We start from the raw sequence: 21,807 nt of genomic DNA, 5'->3' as shown, positions 1-21,807 counted from the left end.
ATGCAGACTCGTACTGCACACACACGGAATTACATTGCATCCATGCAGACCCATACTACACAAACACGGAATGATATTGCATCCATGCAGACTGATACAACACACCCACGGAATGATATTACATCCATGCAGACTGATACTACACATACATGGTAAGACATTGCATCCGTGCAGACTGATACTACACACACACGGAATGATATTGCATCCATACTGACTGATACTACACACACATGGGATGATATTGCATCCATGCACACTAATACTACACAAACACGGAATGATATTGCATCCATGCTGACTCATACTACACACACATGGGATGATATTACATCCATGCAGACTGATCCTACACAGACACGGAATGATATTGCATCCATGCAGACTGATACTACACACACACGGAATGATATTGCATCCATGCAGACTGATACAACTCATACACGAAATGATATTGCATCCATGCAGAGGGAAAGTACACATGCACGGATTAATATTGCATCCATGCAGACTGATACTACACACAAACATGGAATGATATCGCATCTGTGTAGACTGATACTACACAAAAATGGAATGATCTAGCATCCATGCAGATTCATACTACACACACTCACACGCATGGAATGATATTGCATTCATGCAGACTGATGCTACACACACACATACACGGATTGATATTGCCTCCATGCAGACTGATACTACACACACACACGGAATCATATTGCATTCATGCAGACTGATAGTACCTGCACACGGAATGATATTGCATCCATGCAGACTGATACGACACACACACGGAATGATATTTCGTCCATGCAGATTGATACTACACGCACACGGAATGAAATTGCATCCATGCAGAATGATACGACACACACACGGATTGATATTGCATCCATGCACACGGATACTACACACACACGGAATGATATTACATCCAATCAGACTGGTACTACACACACAGGGAATAATAATGCATCCATGCAGACTGATACTACACACACACGGAATGATATTGCATCCATGCAGACTGGTACTACACACACACGGAATTACATTGCATCCATGCAGACTGATACAACACACACACGGAATGATATTGCATCCATGCAGACTGATACAACACACACACGGAATGATATTGCATCCGTGCAGACTGATACTACACAAACACGGAATGATGATGCATCCATGTAGACTGATACGACACACGCACGGAATGATATTCTATCCATGCAGACTGATACAACACACACACACAGAATGAAATTGCATCCATGCAGACTGATACTACACACACACATGGAATTATATTGCATCCATGCAGACTGATACTACACACACATATGGAATGATATTGCAACCAAACAGACTGATACTTCACACACACACACGGAATGATATTGCAACAATGCAGAATGATACTACTCCTACACGGAATGATATTGTATCCATGCAGATGGATAGTACACATACACGGAATGATATTGCATCCGTGCAGACTGATACTACACACACATATGGAATGATATTGCAACCAAACAGACTGATACTTCACACGCACACACAGAATGATATTGCAACAATGCAGACTGATACTACTCCTACACGGAATGATATTGTATCCATGCAGATGGATAGTACACATACACGGAATGATATTGCATCCATGCTGACTCATACCACACACACATGGAATGATATTGCATTCGTGCAGACTGATACTACACACACACGGAATGATATTGCATTCGTGCAGACTGATACTACACACACACGGAATGATATTGCATCCATGCAGACTGGTACTATACACACACGAAATGATATTGCATTCGTGCAGACTGATACTACACACACACGGAATGATATTGCATTCGTGCAGACTGATACTACACACACATGGAATGATATTGCATCCATGCAGACTGATACTGCACACACACGGAATGATATTGCATCCGTGCAGACTGATACTACACACACACGGAATGATATTGCATCCATGCAGACTGATACTACACACACACGGAATGACATTGCATCCATGCAGACGAACACTAAATGCACACGGAATGATAATGCATCCGTGAAGACTGATACTACAAACACACGGAATGATATTGCATCCATGCAGACTTATAATACACACACACACGGAATGATATTGCATCGATGCAGACTGATACTACAAACAAACACACAGAATGATATTGCATCCATGCAGACTGATACCACAAACACACACACGGAATGATATTGCATCCATGCAGACTGATACTACACGCACACGGAATGATATTGCATCCATGCAGACTGGTACTACACACACACGGAATTACATTGCATCCATGTAGACGCATACTACACAAACACGGAATGATATTGCATCCATGCAGACTGATACTACACGCACACGGAATGATATTGCATCCATGCAGACTGATATTACACATACATGGTAAGAGATTGCATCCGTGCAGACTGATACTACACACACACGGAATGATATTGCACCCATGCTGACTGATACTACACAAACATGGGATGATATTGCATCCATGCAGACTAATACTACACAAACACGGAATGATATTGCATCCATGCTGACTCATACTACACACACATGGGATGATATTACATCCATGCACACTGATCCTACACAGACACGGAATGATATTGCATCCATGCAGACTGATACTACACACACATGGAATGATATTGCATCCATGCAGACTGACACAACTCATACACGGAATGATATTGCATCCATGCAGAGTGAAAGTACACATACACGGATTAATATTGCATCCATACAGACTGATACTACACACAAACATGGAATGATATTGCATCTGTGTAGACTGATACTACACATACATGGAATGATCTAGCATCCATGCAGATTCATACTACACACACTCACACGCATGGAATGATATTGCATTCATGCAGACTGATACTACACACACACACACACACGGATTGATATTGCCTGCATGCAGACTGATACTACACACACACACGGAATCACATTGCATCCATGCAGACTCATAGTACCTGCACACGGAATGATATTGCATCCATGCAGACTGATACGACACACACACGGAATGATATTTCGTCCATGCAGACTGATACTACACACACACGGATTGATATTGCATCCATGCACACGGATACTACACACACACGGAATAATATTACATCCAATCAGACTGGTACTACACACACAGGGAATAATAATGCATCCATGCAGACTGATACTACACACACACGGAATGATATTGCATCCATGCAGACTGGTACTACACACACACGGAATTACATTGCATCCATGCAATCTGATACACCACACACACGGAATGATATTGCATGCATGCAGACTGATACAACACACACACGGAATGATATTGCATCCATGCAGACTGATACTACACATACATGGTAAGAGCTTGCATCCGTGCAGACTGATACTACACACACACGGAATGATATTGCATCCATGCAGACTGGTACTACACACACACGGAATTACATTGCATCCATGCAGACCCATACTACACAAACACGGAATGATATTGCATCCATGTTGTCTGATACGACACACGCACGGAAGGATATTCTATCCATGCAGACTGATACAACACACACATGGAATGATATTGCATCCATGCAGACTGATACTACACATACATGGTAAGAGCTTGCATCCGTGCAGACTGATACTACACACACACGGAATGATATTGCATCCATGCTGACTGATACTACACACACATGGGATGATATTGCATCCATGTAGACTGATACGACACACGCACGGAATGATATTCTATCCATGCAGACTGATACAACACACACACACAGAATGAAATTGCATCCATGCAGACTGATACTACACACAAACAGAATGCTATTGCATCCTTGCAGAGTGATTGTACACACACACACACACAGAATGATATTGCGTCGATGCAGACTGATACTGCACATACATGGAATGATATTGCATGCATGCAGACTGATAGTACACATACACGGAATGATATTGCATCCATGCAGACTGATACTACACACACACGGAATGACATTGCATCCATGCAGACTGATACTACACACACAAGGAATGATATTGCATCCATACAGACTGAAACTACACATACATGGAATGATATTGCATCCGTGCAGACTGTTACTACACACACACAGAATGATATTGCATCCATGCAGACAGATACTACACGCACACGGAACGATATTGCATTCATGCAGACTGAAACGACACGCACACACTGGGAATGATATTGCATCCATGCAGAGGGATACTAAACAGACACGGAATGATATTGCATCCGTGCAGACTGAAACTACACACACACACGGAATGATATTGCATCCATGCAGACTGAAATTACACACACATGTGGAATGATATTGCATCCATACAGGCTGATCCGACACACACACGGTATGATATTGCATCCATGCGGACTGATACGACACACACCCGGAATAATATTGCATCCATACAGACTGATACTGCACACACACACACGGAATGAAATTGCAACAATGCAGACTGATAGTACACACACACGGAATGATATTGTATCCAAGCAGACTGATACGACACGCACACGGAATGATATTGCATCCATGCAGACTGATACTACACACACACACACACTGGGAATGATATTGCATCCAGGCAGAGGGATACTACACAGACACGGAATGATACTGCATCTGTGCAGACTGATCCTACACACACACGGAATGATATTGCATCCATGCAGACTGATAACGACACACACAAGGAATGATATTGAAACATGCAGACTGAAACAACACACACATATAGAATGACATTGCATCCATGCAGGCTGATACGACAGACACACGGAATGATATTGCATCCATGAAGACTGATCCTACACAGACAAGGAATGATATTTCATCCATGCAGACTGATCCTACACACACACGGTATGATATTGCATCCATGCAGACTGATCCTATACAGACACGGAATGATATTGCATCCATGCAGACTGATACTACACGCACACGGACTGATATTGCATCCATGCAGACTCGTACTGCACACACACGGAATTACATTGCATCCATGCAGACCCATACTACACAAACACGGAATGATATTGCATCCATGCAGACTGATACAACACACCCACGGAATGATATTACATCCATGCAGACTGATACTACACATACATGGTAAGACATTGCATCCGTGCAGACTGATACTACACACACACGGAATGATATTGCATCCATACTGACTGATACTACACACACATGGGATGATATTGCATCCATGCACACTAATACTACACAAACACGGAATGATATTGCATCCATGCTGACTCATACTACACACACATGGGATGATATTACATCCATGCAGACTGATCCTACACAGACACGGAATGATATTGCATCCATGCAGACTGATACTACACACACACGGAATGATATTGCATCCATGCAGACTGATACAACTCATACACGAAATGATATTGCATCCATGCAGAGGGAAAGTACACATGCACGGATTAATATTGCATCCATGCAGACTGATACTACACACAAACATGGAATGATATCGCATCTGTGTAGACTGATACTACACAAAAATGGAATGATCTAGCATCCATGCAGATTCATACTACACACACTCACACGCATGGAATGATATTGCATTCATGCAGACTGATGCTACACACACACATACACGGATTGATATTGCCTCCATGCAGACTGATACTACACACACACACGGAATCATATTGCATTCATGCAGACTGATAGTACCTGCACACGGAATGATATTGCATCCATGCAGACTGATACGACACACACACGGAATGATATTTCGTCCATGCAGATTGATACTACACGCACACGGAATGAAATTGCATCCATGCAGAATGATACGACACACACACGGATTGATATTGCATCCATGCACACGGATACTACACACACACGGAATGATATTACATCCAATCAGACTGGTACTACACACACAGGGAATAATAATGCATCCATGCAGACTGATACTACACACACACGGAATGATATTGCATCCATGCAGACTGGTACTACACACACACGGAATTACATTGCATCCATGCAGACTGATACAACACACACACGGAATGATATTGCATCCATGCAGACTGATACAACACACACACGGAATGATATTGCATCCGTGCAGACTGATACTACACAAACACGGAATGATGATGCATCCATGTAGACTGATACGACACACGCACGGAATGATATTCTATCCATGCAGACTGATACAACACACACACACAGAATGAAATTGCATCCATGCAGACTGATACTACACACACACATGGAATTATATTGCATCCGTGCAGACTGATACTACACACACACGGAATGATAATGCATCCATGCAGACTGATACTACACACACATATGGAATGATATTGCAACCAAACAGACTGATACTTCACACACACACACGGAATGATATTGCAACAATGCAGAATGATACTACTCCTACACGGAATGATATTGTATCCATGCAGATGGATAGTACACATACACGGAATGATATTGCATCCGTGCAGACTGATACTACACACACATATGGAATGATATTGCAACCAAACAGACTGATACTTCACACGCACACACGGAATGATATTGCAACAATGCAGACTGATACTACTCCTACACGGAATGATATTGTATCCATGCAGATGGATAGTACACATACACGGAATGATAGTGCATCCATGCAGACTGATACTACACACACACGGAATGATATTGCATCCATGCAGACTGATACTACACACACACGGAATGATATTGCATCCGTGCAGACTGATACTACACACACATATGGAATGATATTGCAACCAAACAGACTGATACTTCACACACACACACGGAATGATATTGCAACAATGCAGAATGATACTACTCCTACACGGAATGATATTGTATCCATGCAGATGGATAGTACACATACACGGAATGATATTGCATCCGTGCAGACTGATACTACACACACATATGGAATGATATTGCAACCAAACAGACTGATACTTCACACGCACACACGGAATGATATTGCAACAATGCAGACTGATACTACTCCTACACGGAATGATATTGTATCCATGCAGATGGATAGTACACATACACGGAATGATAGTGCATCCATGCAGACTGATACTACACACACACGGAATGATATTGCATCCATGCAGACTGATACTACACACACACGGAATGATATTGCATCCGTGCAGACTGATACTACACACACACGGAATGATATTGCATCCGTGCAGACAGACACTACACATACATGGAATGATATTGCATCCATGCAGTCTGATACTACACACACACGGAATGATATTTCATGTATGCAGACTGATGCTACACACACACATGGAATGATATTGCATCCGTGCAGACTGATATGACACGCGCACGTAATGATATTGTATCCGTGCAGACTTAAACTATGCACACATATGGAATGATATTGCATCCACGCAGACTGATACTACACATGGACGGAATGATATTGCATCCATGCAGACTGATAGTACACATACAAGGAATGATATTGCATCCATACAGACTGATACTACATCTACACGGAATGATATTGCATCCATGAAGACTGATACTACACACACACGGAATGATATTGCATCCGTGCAGACTGATACGACACACAGACATGGAATGATATTGCATCCGTGCAGACTGTTACTACACACACACAGAATGATATTGCATCCATGCAGACTGATACTACACGCACACGGAATGATATTGCATCCATGCAGACTGATACGACACGCACACGGAATGATATTGCATCCATGCAGACTGGTACTACACACACACGGAATTACATTGCATCCATGCAATCTGATACACCACACACACGGAATGATATTGCATGCATGCAGACTGATACAACACACACACGGAATGATATTGCATCCATGCAGACTGATACTACACATACATGGTAAGAGCTTGCATCCGTGCAGACTGATACTACACACACACGGAATGATATTGCATCCATGCAGACTGGTACTACACACACACGGAATTACATTGCATCCATGCAGACCCATACTACACAAACACGGAATGATATTGCATCCATGTTGTCTGATACGACACACGCACGGAAGGATATTCTATCCATGCAGACTGATACAACACACACATGGAATGATATTGCATCCATGCAGACTGATACTACACATACATGGTAAGAGCTTGCATCCGTGCAGACTGATACTACACACACACGGAATGATATTGCATCCATGCTGACTGATACTACACACACATGGGATGATATTGCATCCATGTAGACTGATACGACACACGCACGGAATGATATTCTATCCATGCAGACTGATACAACACACACACACAGAATGAAATTGCATCCATGCAGACTGATACTACACACAAACAGAATGCTATTGCATCCTTGCAGAGTGATTGTACACACACACACACACAGAATGATATTGCGTCGATGCAGACTGATACTGCACATACATGGAATGATATTGCATGCATGCAGACTGATAGTACACATACACGGAATGATATTGCATCCATGCAGACTGATACTACACACACACGGAATGACATTGCATCCATGCAGACTGATACTACACACACAAGGAATGATATTGCATCCATACAGACTGAAACTACACATACATGGAATGATATTGCATCCGTGCAGACTGTTACTACACACACACAGAATGATATTGCATCCATGCAGACAGATACTACACGCACACGGAACGATATTGCATTCATGCAGACTGAAACGACACGCACACACTGGGAATGATATTGCATCCATGCAGAGGGATACTAAACAGACACGGAATGATATTGCATCCGTGCAGACTGAAACTACACACACACACGGAATGATATTGCATCCATGCAGACTGAAATTACACACACATGTGGAATGATATTGCATCCATACAGGCTGATCCGACACACACACGGTATGATATTGCATCCATGCGGACTGATACGACACACACCCGGAATAATATTGCATCCATACAGACTGATACTGCACACACACACACGGAATGAAATTGCAACAATGCAGACTGATAGTACACACACACGGAATGATATTGTATCCAAGCAGACTGATACGACACGCACACGGAATGATATTGCATCCATGCAGACTGATACTACACACACACACACACTGGGAATGATATTGCATCCAGGCAGAGGGATACTACACAGACACGGAATGATACTGCATCTGTGCAGACTGATCCTACACACACACGGAATGATATTGCATCCATGCAGACTGATAACGACACACACAAGGAATGATATTGAAACATGCAGACTGAAACAACACACACATATAGAATGACATTGCATCCATGCAGGCTGATACGACAGACACACGGAATGATATTGCATCCATGAAGACTGATCCTACACAGACAAGGAATGATATTTCATCCATGCAGACTGATCCTACACACACACGGTATGATATTGCATCCATGCAGACTGATCCTATACAGACACGGAATGATATTGCATCCATGCAGACTGATACTACACGCACACGGACTGATATTGCTTCCATGCAGACTCGTACTGCACACACACGGAATTACATTGCATCCATGCAGACCCATACTACACAAACACGGAATGATATTGCATCCATGCAGACTGATACAACACACCCACGGAATGATATTACATCCATGCAGACTGATACTACACATACATGGTAAGACATTGCATCCGTGCAGACTGATACTACACACACACGGAATGATATTGCATCCATACTGACTGATACTACACACACATGGGATGATATTGCATCCATGCACACTAATACTACACAAACACGGAATGATATTGCATCCATGCTGACTCATACTACACACACATGGGATGATATTACATCCATGCAGAATGATCCTACACAGACACGGAATGATATTGCATCCATGCAGACTGATACTACACACACACGGAATGATATTGCATCCATGCAGACTGATACAACTCATACACGAAATGATATTGCATCCATGCAGAGGGAAAGTACACATGCACGGATTAATATTGCATCCATACAGACTGATACTACACACAAACATGGAATGATATCGCATCTGTGTAGACTGATACTACACAAAAATGGAATGATCTAGCATCCATGCAGATTCATACTACACACACTCACACGCATGGAATGATATTGCATTCATGCAGACTGATGCTACACACACACATACACGGATTGATATTGCCTCCATGCAGACTGATACTACACACACACACGGAATCATATTGCATTCATGCAGACTGATAGTACCTGCACACGGAATGATATTGCATCCATGCAGACTGATACGACACACACACGGAATGATATTTCGTCCATGCAGATTGATACTACACGCACACGGAATGAAATTGCATCCATGCAGAATGATACGACACACACACGGATTGATATTGCATCCATGCACACGGATACTACACACACACGGAATGATATTACATCCAATCAGACTGGTACTACACACACAGGGAATAATAATGCATCCATGCAGACTGATACTACACACACACGGAATGATATTGCATCCATGCAGACTGGTACTACACACACACGGAATTACATTGCATCCATGCAGACTGATACAACACACACACGGAATGATATTGCATCCATGCAGACTGATACAACACACACACGGAATGATATTGCATCCGTGCAGACTGATACTACACAAACACGGAATGATGATGCATCCATGTAGACTGATACGACACACGCACGGAATGATATTCTATCCATGCAGACTGATACAACACACACACACAGAATGAAATTGCATCCATGCAGACTGATACTACACACACACATGGAATTATATTGCATCCGTGCAGACTGATACTACACACACACGGAATGATAATGCATCCATGCAGACTGATACTACACACACATATGGAATGATATTGCAACCAAACAGACTGATACTTCACACACACACACGGAATGATATTGCAACAATGCAGAATGATACTACTCCTACACGGAATGATATTGTATCCATGCAGATGGATAGTACACATACACGGAATGATATTGCATCCGTGCAGACTGATACTACACACACATATGGAATGATATTGCAACCAAACAGACTGATACTTCACACGCACACACGGAATGATATTGCAACAATGCAGACTGATACTACTCCTACACGGAATGATATTGTATCCATGCAGATGGATAGTACACATACACGGAATGATAGTGCATCCATGCAGACTGATACTACACACACACGGAATGATATTGCATCCATGCAGACTGATACTACACACACACGGAATGATATTGCATCCGTGCAGACTGATACTACACACACACGGAATGATATTGCATCCATGCAGACAGACACTACACATACATGGAATGATATTGCATCCATGCAGTCTGATACTACACACACACGGAATGATATTTCATGTATGCAGACTGATGCTACACACACACATGGAATGATATTGCATCCGTGCAGACTGATATGACACGCGCACGTAATGATATTGTATCCGTGCAGACTTAAACTATGCACACATATGGAATGATATTGCATCCACGCAGACTGATACTACACATGGACGGAATGATATTGCATCCATGCAGACTGATAGTACACATACAAGGAATGATATTGCATCCATACAGACTGATACTACATCTACACGGAATGATATTGCATCCATGAAGACTGATACTACACACACACGGAATGATATTGCATCCGTGCAGACTGATACGACACACAGACATGGAATGATATTGCATCCGTGCAGACTGTTACTACACACACACAGAATGATATTGCATCCATGCAGACTGATACTACACGCACACGGAATGATATTGCATCCATGCAGACTGATACGACACGCACACACTGGGAATGATGTTGCATCCATGCAGAGGGATACTAAACAGACATGGAATGACATTGCATCCGTGCAGACTGAAGCTACACACACACGGAATGATATTGCATCCATGCAGACTGATAGGACACGCACACGGAATGATATTGAAACATGCAGACTGAAACTACACATACATGTGGAATGATATTGCATCCATACAGGCTGATCCGACACGCACACGGTATGATATTGCATCCATGCAGACTGATAGGACACACCCGCAATAATATTGCATCCATACAGACTGATACTGCACACACACACACGGAATGAAATTGCAACAATGCAGACTGATACTACTCCAACACGGAATGATATTGTATCCAAGCAGACTGATACGACACGCACACGGAATGATAATGCATCCATGCAGACTGATACTACACACACACACACTGGGAATGATATTGCATCCATGCAGAGTGATACTACACACACACGGAATGATATTGCATCCATGCAGACTGATACGACACACACAAGGAATGATATTGAAACGTGCAGACTGAAACAACACACACATATAGAATGACATTGCATCCATGCAGGCTGATACTACACACACACGGAATGATATTGCATTCATGAAGACTGATCCTACACAGACAAGGAGTGATATTGCATCCATGCAGACTGATACTACACGCACACGGAATGATATTGCATCCATGCAGACTGGTACTACACACACACGGAATTACATTGCATCCATGTAGACGCATACTACACAAACACGGAATGATATTGCATCCATGCAGACTGATACTACACGCACACGGAATGATATTGCATCCATGCAGACTGATATTACACATACATGGTAAGAGATTGCATCCGTGCAGACTGATACTACACACACACGGAATGATATTGCACCCATGCTGACTGATACTACACAAACATGGGATGATATTGCATCCATGCAGACTAATACTACACAAACACGGAATGATATTGCATCCATGCTGACTCATACTACACACACATGGGATGATATTACATCCATGCACACTGATCCTACACAGACACGGAATGATATTGCATCCATGCAGACTGATACTACACACACATGGAATGATATTGCATCCATGCAGACTGACACAACTCATACACGGAATGATATTGCATCCATGCAGAGTGAAAGTACACATGCACGGATTAATATTGCATCCATACAGACTGATACTACACACAAACATGGAATGATATTGCATCTGTGTAGACTGATACTACACATACATGGAATGATCTAGCATCCATGCAGATTCATACTACACACACTCACACGCATGGAATGATATTGCATTCATGCAGACTGATACTACACACACACACACACGGATTGATATTGCCTGCATGCAGACTGATACTACACACACACACGGAATCACATTGCATCCATGCAGACTCATAGTACCTGCACACGGAATGATATTGCATCCATGCAGACTGATACGACACACACACGGAATGATATTTCGTCCATGCAGACTGATACTACACACACACGGATTGATATTGCATCCATGCACACGGATACTACACACACACGGAATAATATTACATCCAATCAGACTGGTACTACACACACAGGGAATAATAATGCATCCATGCAGACTGATACTACACACACACGGAATGATATTGCATCCATGCAGACTAGTACTACACACACACGGAATTACATTGCATCCATGCAATCTGATACACCACACACACGGAATGATATTGCATGCATGCAGACTGATACAACACACACACGGAATGATATTGCATCCATGCAGACTGATACTACACATACATGGTAAGAGCTTGCATCCGTGCAGACTGATACTACACACACACGGAATGATATTGCATCCATGCAGACTGGTACTACACACACACGGAATTACATTGCATCCATGCAGACCCATACTACACAAACACGGAATGATATTGCATCCATGCAGACTGATACAACACACACACGGAATGATATTGCATCCATGCAGACTAATACAACACACACATGGAATGATATTGCATCCATGCAGACTGATACTACACATACATGGTAAGAGCTTGCATCCGTGCAGACTGATACTACACACACACGGAATGATATTGCATCCATGCTGACTGATACTACACACACATGGGATGATATTGCATCCGTGCAGACTGATACTACACAAACACGGAATGATGATGCATCCATGTTGTCTGATACGACACACGCACGGAAGGATATTCTATCCATGCAGACTGATACAACACACACATGGAATGATATTGCATTCATGCAGACTGATACTACACATACATGGTAAGAGCTTGCATCCGTGCAGACTGATACTACACACACACGGAATGATATTGCATCCATGCTGACTGATACTACACACACATGGGATGATATTGCATCCATGTAGACTGATACGACACACGCACGGAATGATATTCTATCCATGCAGACTGATACAACACACACACACAGAATGAAATTGCATCCATGCAGACTGATACTACACACAAACAGAATGCTATTGCATCCTTGCAGAGTGATTGTACACACACACACACACAGAATGATATTGCGTTGATGCAGACTAATACTGCACATACATGGAATGATATTGCATGCATGCAGACTGATAGTACACATACACGGAATGATATTGCATCCATGCAGACTGATACTACACACACACGGAATGATATTGCATCCATGCAGACTGACACTACACATACACGGAATGATATTGCATCCGTGCAGACTGATACTACACACAGACATGGAATGATATTGCATCCGTGCAGACTGATACTACACGCACACGGAATGATATTGCATCCATACAGACTGAAACTACACATACATGGAATGATATTGCATCCGTGCAGACTGTTACTACACACACACAGAATGATATTGCATCCATGCAGACAGATACTACACGCACACGGAACGATATTGCATTCATGCAGACTGAAACGACACGCACACACTGGGAATGATATTGCATCCATGCAGAGGGATACTAAACAGACACGGAATGATATTGCATCCGTGCAGACTGAAACTACACACACACACGGAATGATATTGCATCCATGCAGACTGAAATTACACACACATGTGGAATGATATTGCATCCATACAGGCTGATCCGACACACACACGGTATGATATTGCATCCATGCGGACTGATACGACACACACCCGGAATAATATTGCATCCATACAGACTGATACTGCACACACACACACGGAATGAAATTGCAACAATGCAGACTGATAGTACACACACACGGAATGATATTGTATCCAAGCAGACTGATACGACACGCACACGGAATGATATTGCATCCATGCAGACTGATACTACACACACACACACACTGGGAATGATATTGCATCCATGCAGAGGGATACTACACAGACACGGAATGATACTGCATCTGTGCAGACTGATCCTACACACACACGGAATGATATTGCATCCATGCAGACTGATAACGACACACACAAGGAATGATATTGAAACATGCAGACTGAAACAACACACACATATAGAATGACATTGCATCCATGCAGGCTGATACGACAGACACACGGAATGATATTGCATCCATGAAGACTGATCCTACACAGACAAGGAATGATATTTCATCCATGCAGACTGATCCTACACACACACGGTATGATATTGCATCCATGCAGACTGATCCTATACAGACACGGAATGATATTGCATCCATGCAGACTGATACTACACGCACACGGACTGATATTGCATCCATGCAGACTGGTACTGCACACACACGGAATTACATTGCATCCATGCAGACCCATACTACACAAACACGGAATGATATTGCATCCATGCAGACTGATACAACACACCCACGGAATGATATTACATCCATGCAGACTGATACTACACATACATGGTAAGATATTGCATCCGTGCAGACTGATACTACACACACACGGAATGATATTGCATCCATACTGACTGATACGACACACACATGGGATGATATTGCATCCATGCACACTAATACTACACAAACACGGAATGATATTGCATCCATGCTGACTCATACTACACACACATGGGATGATATTACATCCATGCAGACTGATCCTACACAGACACGGAATGATATTGCATCCATGCAGACTGATACTACACACACACGGAATGATATTGCATCCATGCAGACTGATACAACTCATACACGAAATGATATTGCATCCATGCAGAGGGAAAGTACACATGCACGGATTAATATTGCATCCATGCAGACTGATACTACACACAAACATGGAATGATATCGCATCTGTGTAGACTGATACTACACAAAAATGGAATGATCTAGCATCCATGCAGATTCATACTACACACACTCACACGCATGGAATGATATTGCATTCATGCAGACTGATGCTACACACACACATACACGGATTGATATTGCCTCCATGCAGACTGATACTACACACACACACGGAATCATATTGCATTCATGCAGACTGATAGTACCTGCACACGGAATGATATTGCATCCATGCAGACTGATACGACACACACACGGAATGATATTTCGTCCATGCAGATTGATACTACACGCACACGGAATGAAATTGCATCCATGCAGAATGATACGACACACACACGGATTGATATTGCATCCATGCACACGGATACTACACACACACGGAATGATATTACATCCAATCAGACTGGTACTACACACACAGGGAATAATAATGCATCCATGCAGACTGATACTACACACACACGGAATGATATTGCATCCATGCAGACTGGTACTACACACACACGGAATTACATTGCATCCATGCAGACTGATACAACACACACACGGAATGATATTGCATCCATGCAGACTGATACAACACACACACGGAATGATATTGCATCCGTGCAGACTGATACTACACAAACACGGAATGATGATGCATCCATGTAGACTGATACGACACACGCACGGAATGATATTCTATCCATGCAGACTGATACAACACACACACACAGAATGAAATTGCATCCATGCAGACTGATACTACACACACACATGGAATTATATTGCATCCGTGCAGACTGATACTACACACACACGGAATGATATTGCATCCATGCAGACTGATACTACACACACATATGGAATGATATTGCAACCAAACAGACTGATACTTCACACACACACACGGAATGATATTGCAACAATGCAGAATGATACTACTCCTACACGGAATGATATTGTATCCATGCAGATGGATAGTACACATACACGGAATTATATTGCATCCGTGCAGACTGATACTACACACACATATGGAATGATATTGCAACCAAACAGACTGATACTTCACACGCACACACAGAATGATATTGCAACAATGCAGACTGATACTACTCCTACACGGAATGATATTGTATCCATGCAGATGGATAGTACACATACACGGAATGATAGTGCATCCATGCAGACTGATACTACACACACACGGAATGATATTGCATCCATGCAGACTGATATTACACACACACGGAATGATATTGCATCCGTGCAGACTGATACTACACACACACGGAATGATATTGCATCCGTGCAGACAGACACTACACATACATGAAATGATATTGCATCCATGCAGTCTGATACTACACACACACGGAATGATATTTCATGTATGCAGACTGATGCTACACACACACATGGAATGATATTGCATCCGTGCAGACTGATATGACACGCGCACGTAATGATATTGTATCCGTGCAGACTTAAACTATGCACACATATGGAATGATATTGCATCCACGCAGACTGATACTACACATGGACGGAATGATATTGCATCCATGCAGACTGATAGTACACATACAAGGAATGATATTGCATCCATACAGACTGATACCAAATCTACACGGAATGATATTGCATCCATGAAGACTGATACTACACACACACGGAATGATATTGCATCCGTGCAGACTGATACGACACACAGACATGGAATGATATTGCATCCGTGCAGACTGTTACTACACACACACAGAATGATATTGCATCCATGCAGACTGATACTACACGCACACGGAATGATATTGCATCCATGCAGACTGATACGACACGCACACACTGGGAATGATGTTGCATCCATGCAGAGGGATACTAAACAGACATGGAATGACATTGCATCCGTGCAGACTGAAGCTACACACACACGGAATGATATTGCATCCATGCAGACTGATAGGACACGCACACGGAATGATATTGAAACATGCAGACTGAAACTACACATACATGTGGAATGATATTGCATCCATACAGGCTGATCCGACCCGCACACGGTATGATATTGCATCCATGCAGACTGATAGGACACACCCGCAATAATATTGCATCCATACAGACTGATACTGCACACACACACACGGAATGAAATTGCAACAATGCAGACTGATACTACTCCAACACGGAATGATATTGTATCCAAGCAGACTGATACGACACGCACACGGAATGATAATGCATCCATGCAGACTGATACTACACACACACACACTGGGAATGATATTGCATCCATGCAGAGTGATACTACACACACACGGAATGATATTGCATCCATGCAGACTGATACGACACACACAAGGAATGATATTGAAACGTGCAGACTGAAACAACACACACATATAGAATGACATTGCATCCATGCAGGCTGATACTACACACACACGGAATGATATTGCATTCATGAAGACTGATCCTACACAGACAAGGAGTGATATTGCATCCATGCAGACTGATACTACACGCACACGGAATGATATTGCATCCATGCAGACTGGTACTACACACACACGGAATTACATTGCATCCATGTAGACGCATACTACACGCACACGGAATGATATTGCATCCATGCAGACTGATATTACACATACATGGTAAGAGATTGCATCCGTGCAGACTGATACTACACACACACGGAATGATATTGCACCCATGCTGACTGATACTACACAAACATGGGATGATATTGCATCCATGCAGACTAATACTACACAAACACGGAATGATATTGCATCCATGCTGACTCATATTACACACACATGGGATGATATTACATCCATGCACACTGATCCTACACAGACACGGAATGATATTGCATCCATGCAGACTGATACTACACACACATGGAATGATATTGCATCCATGCAGACTGACGCAACTCATACACGGAATGATATTGCATCCATGCAGAGGGAAAGTACACATACACGGATTAATATTGCATCCATACAGACTGATACTACACACAAACATGGAATGATATTGCATCTGTGTAGACTGATCCTACACATACATGGAATGATCTAGCATCCATGCAGATTCATACTACACACACTCACACGCATGGAATGATATTGCATTCATGCAGACTGATACTACACACACACACACACGGATTGATATTGCCTGCATGCAGACTGATACTACACACACACACGGAATCACATTGCATCCATGCAGACTCATAGTACCTGCACACGGAATGATATTGCATCCATGCAGACTGATACGACACACACACGGAATGATATTTCGTCCATGCAGACTGATACTACACACACACGGATTGATATTGCATCCATGCACACGGATACTACACACACACGGAATAATATTACATCCAATCAGACTGGTACTACACACACAGGGAATAATAATGCATCCATGCAGACTGATACTACACACACACGGAATGATATTGCATCCATGCAGACTGGTACTACACACACACGGAATTACATTGCATCCATGCAATCTGATACACCACACACACGGAATGATATTGCATCCTTGCAGACTGATACAACACACACACGGAATGATATTGCATCCATGCAGACTGATACTACACATACATGGTAAGAGCTTGCATCCGTGCAGACTGATACTACACACACACGGAATGATATTGCATCCATGCAGACTGGTACTACACACACACGGAATTACATTGCATCCATGCAGACCCATACTACACAAACACGGAATGATATTGCATCCATGCAGACTGATACAACACACACACGGAATGATATTGCATCCATGCAGACTGATACAACACACACATGGAATGATATTGCATCCATGCAGACTGATACTACACATACATGGTAAGAGCTTACATCCGTGCAGACTGATACTACACACACACGGAATGATATTGCATCCATGCTGACTGATACTACACACACATGGGATGATATTGCATCCGTGCAGACTGATACTACACAAACACGGAATGATGATGCATCCATGTTGTCTGATACGACACACGCACGGAATGATATTCTATCCATGCAGACTGATACAACACACACATGGAATGATATTGCATCCATGCAGACTGATACTACACATACATGGTAAGAGCTTGCATCCGTGCAGACTGATACTACACACACACGGAATGATATTGCATCCATGCTGACTGATACTACACACACATGGGATGATATTGCATCCATGTAGACTGATACGACACACGCACGGAATGATATTCTATCCATGCAGACTGATACAACACACACACACAGAATGAAATTGCATCCATGCAGACTGATACTACACACAAACAGAATGCTATTGCATCCTTGCAGAGTGATTGTACACACACACACACACAGAATGATATTGCGTCGATGCAGACTGATACTGCACATACATGGAATGATATTGCATGCATGCAGACTGATAGTACACATACACGGAATGATATTGCATCCATGCAGACTGATACTACACACACACGGAATGATATTGCATCCATGCAGACTGACACTACACATACACGGAATGATATTGCATCCGTGCAGACTGATACTACACACAGACATGGAATGATATTGCATCCGTGCAGACTGATACTACACGCACACGGAATGATATTGCATCCATACAGACTGAAACTACACATACATGGAATGATATTGCATCCGTGCAGACTGTTACTACACACACACAGAATGATATTGCATCCATGCAGACAGATACTACACGCACACGGAACGATATTGCATTCATGCAGACTGAAACGACACGCACACACTGGGAATGATATTGCATCCATGCAGAGGGATACTAAACAGACACGGAATGATATTGCATCCGTGCAGACTGAAACTACACACACACACGGAATGATATTGCATCCATGCAGACTGAAATTACACACACATGTGGAATGATATTGCATCCATACAGGCTGATCCGACACACACACGGTATGATATTGCATCCATGCGGACTGATACGACACACACCCGGAATAATATTGCATCCATACAGACTGATACTGCACACACACACACGGAATGAAATTGCAACAATGCAGACTGATAGTACACACACACGGAATGATATTGTATCCAAGCAGACTGATACGACACGCACACGGAATGATATTGCATCCATGCAGACTGATACTACACACACACACACTGGGAATGATATTGCATCCATGCAGAGGGATACTACACAGACACGGAATGATACTGCATCTGTGCAGACTGATCCTACACACACACGGAATGATATTGCATCCATGCAGACTGATAACGACACACACAAGGAATGATATTGAAACATGCAGA

The sequence above is a fragment of the Chiloscyllium punctatum genome, chromosome 49 (genome assembly GCF_047496795.1).
Source record: "Chiloscyllium punctatum isolate Juve2018m chromosome 49, sChiPun1.3, whole genome shotgun sequence".
Lineage (NCBI taxonomy): Eukaryota > Metazoa > Chordata > Chondrichthyes > Orectolobiformes > Hemiscylliidae > Chiloscyllium > Chiloscyllium punctatum.
The sequence above is the reverse complement of the archived record's forward strand: the minus strand, read 5'-3'. Positions refer to the sequence as shown.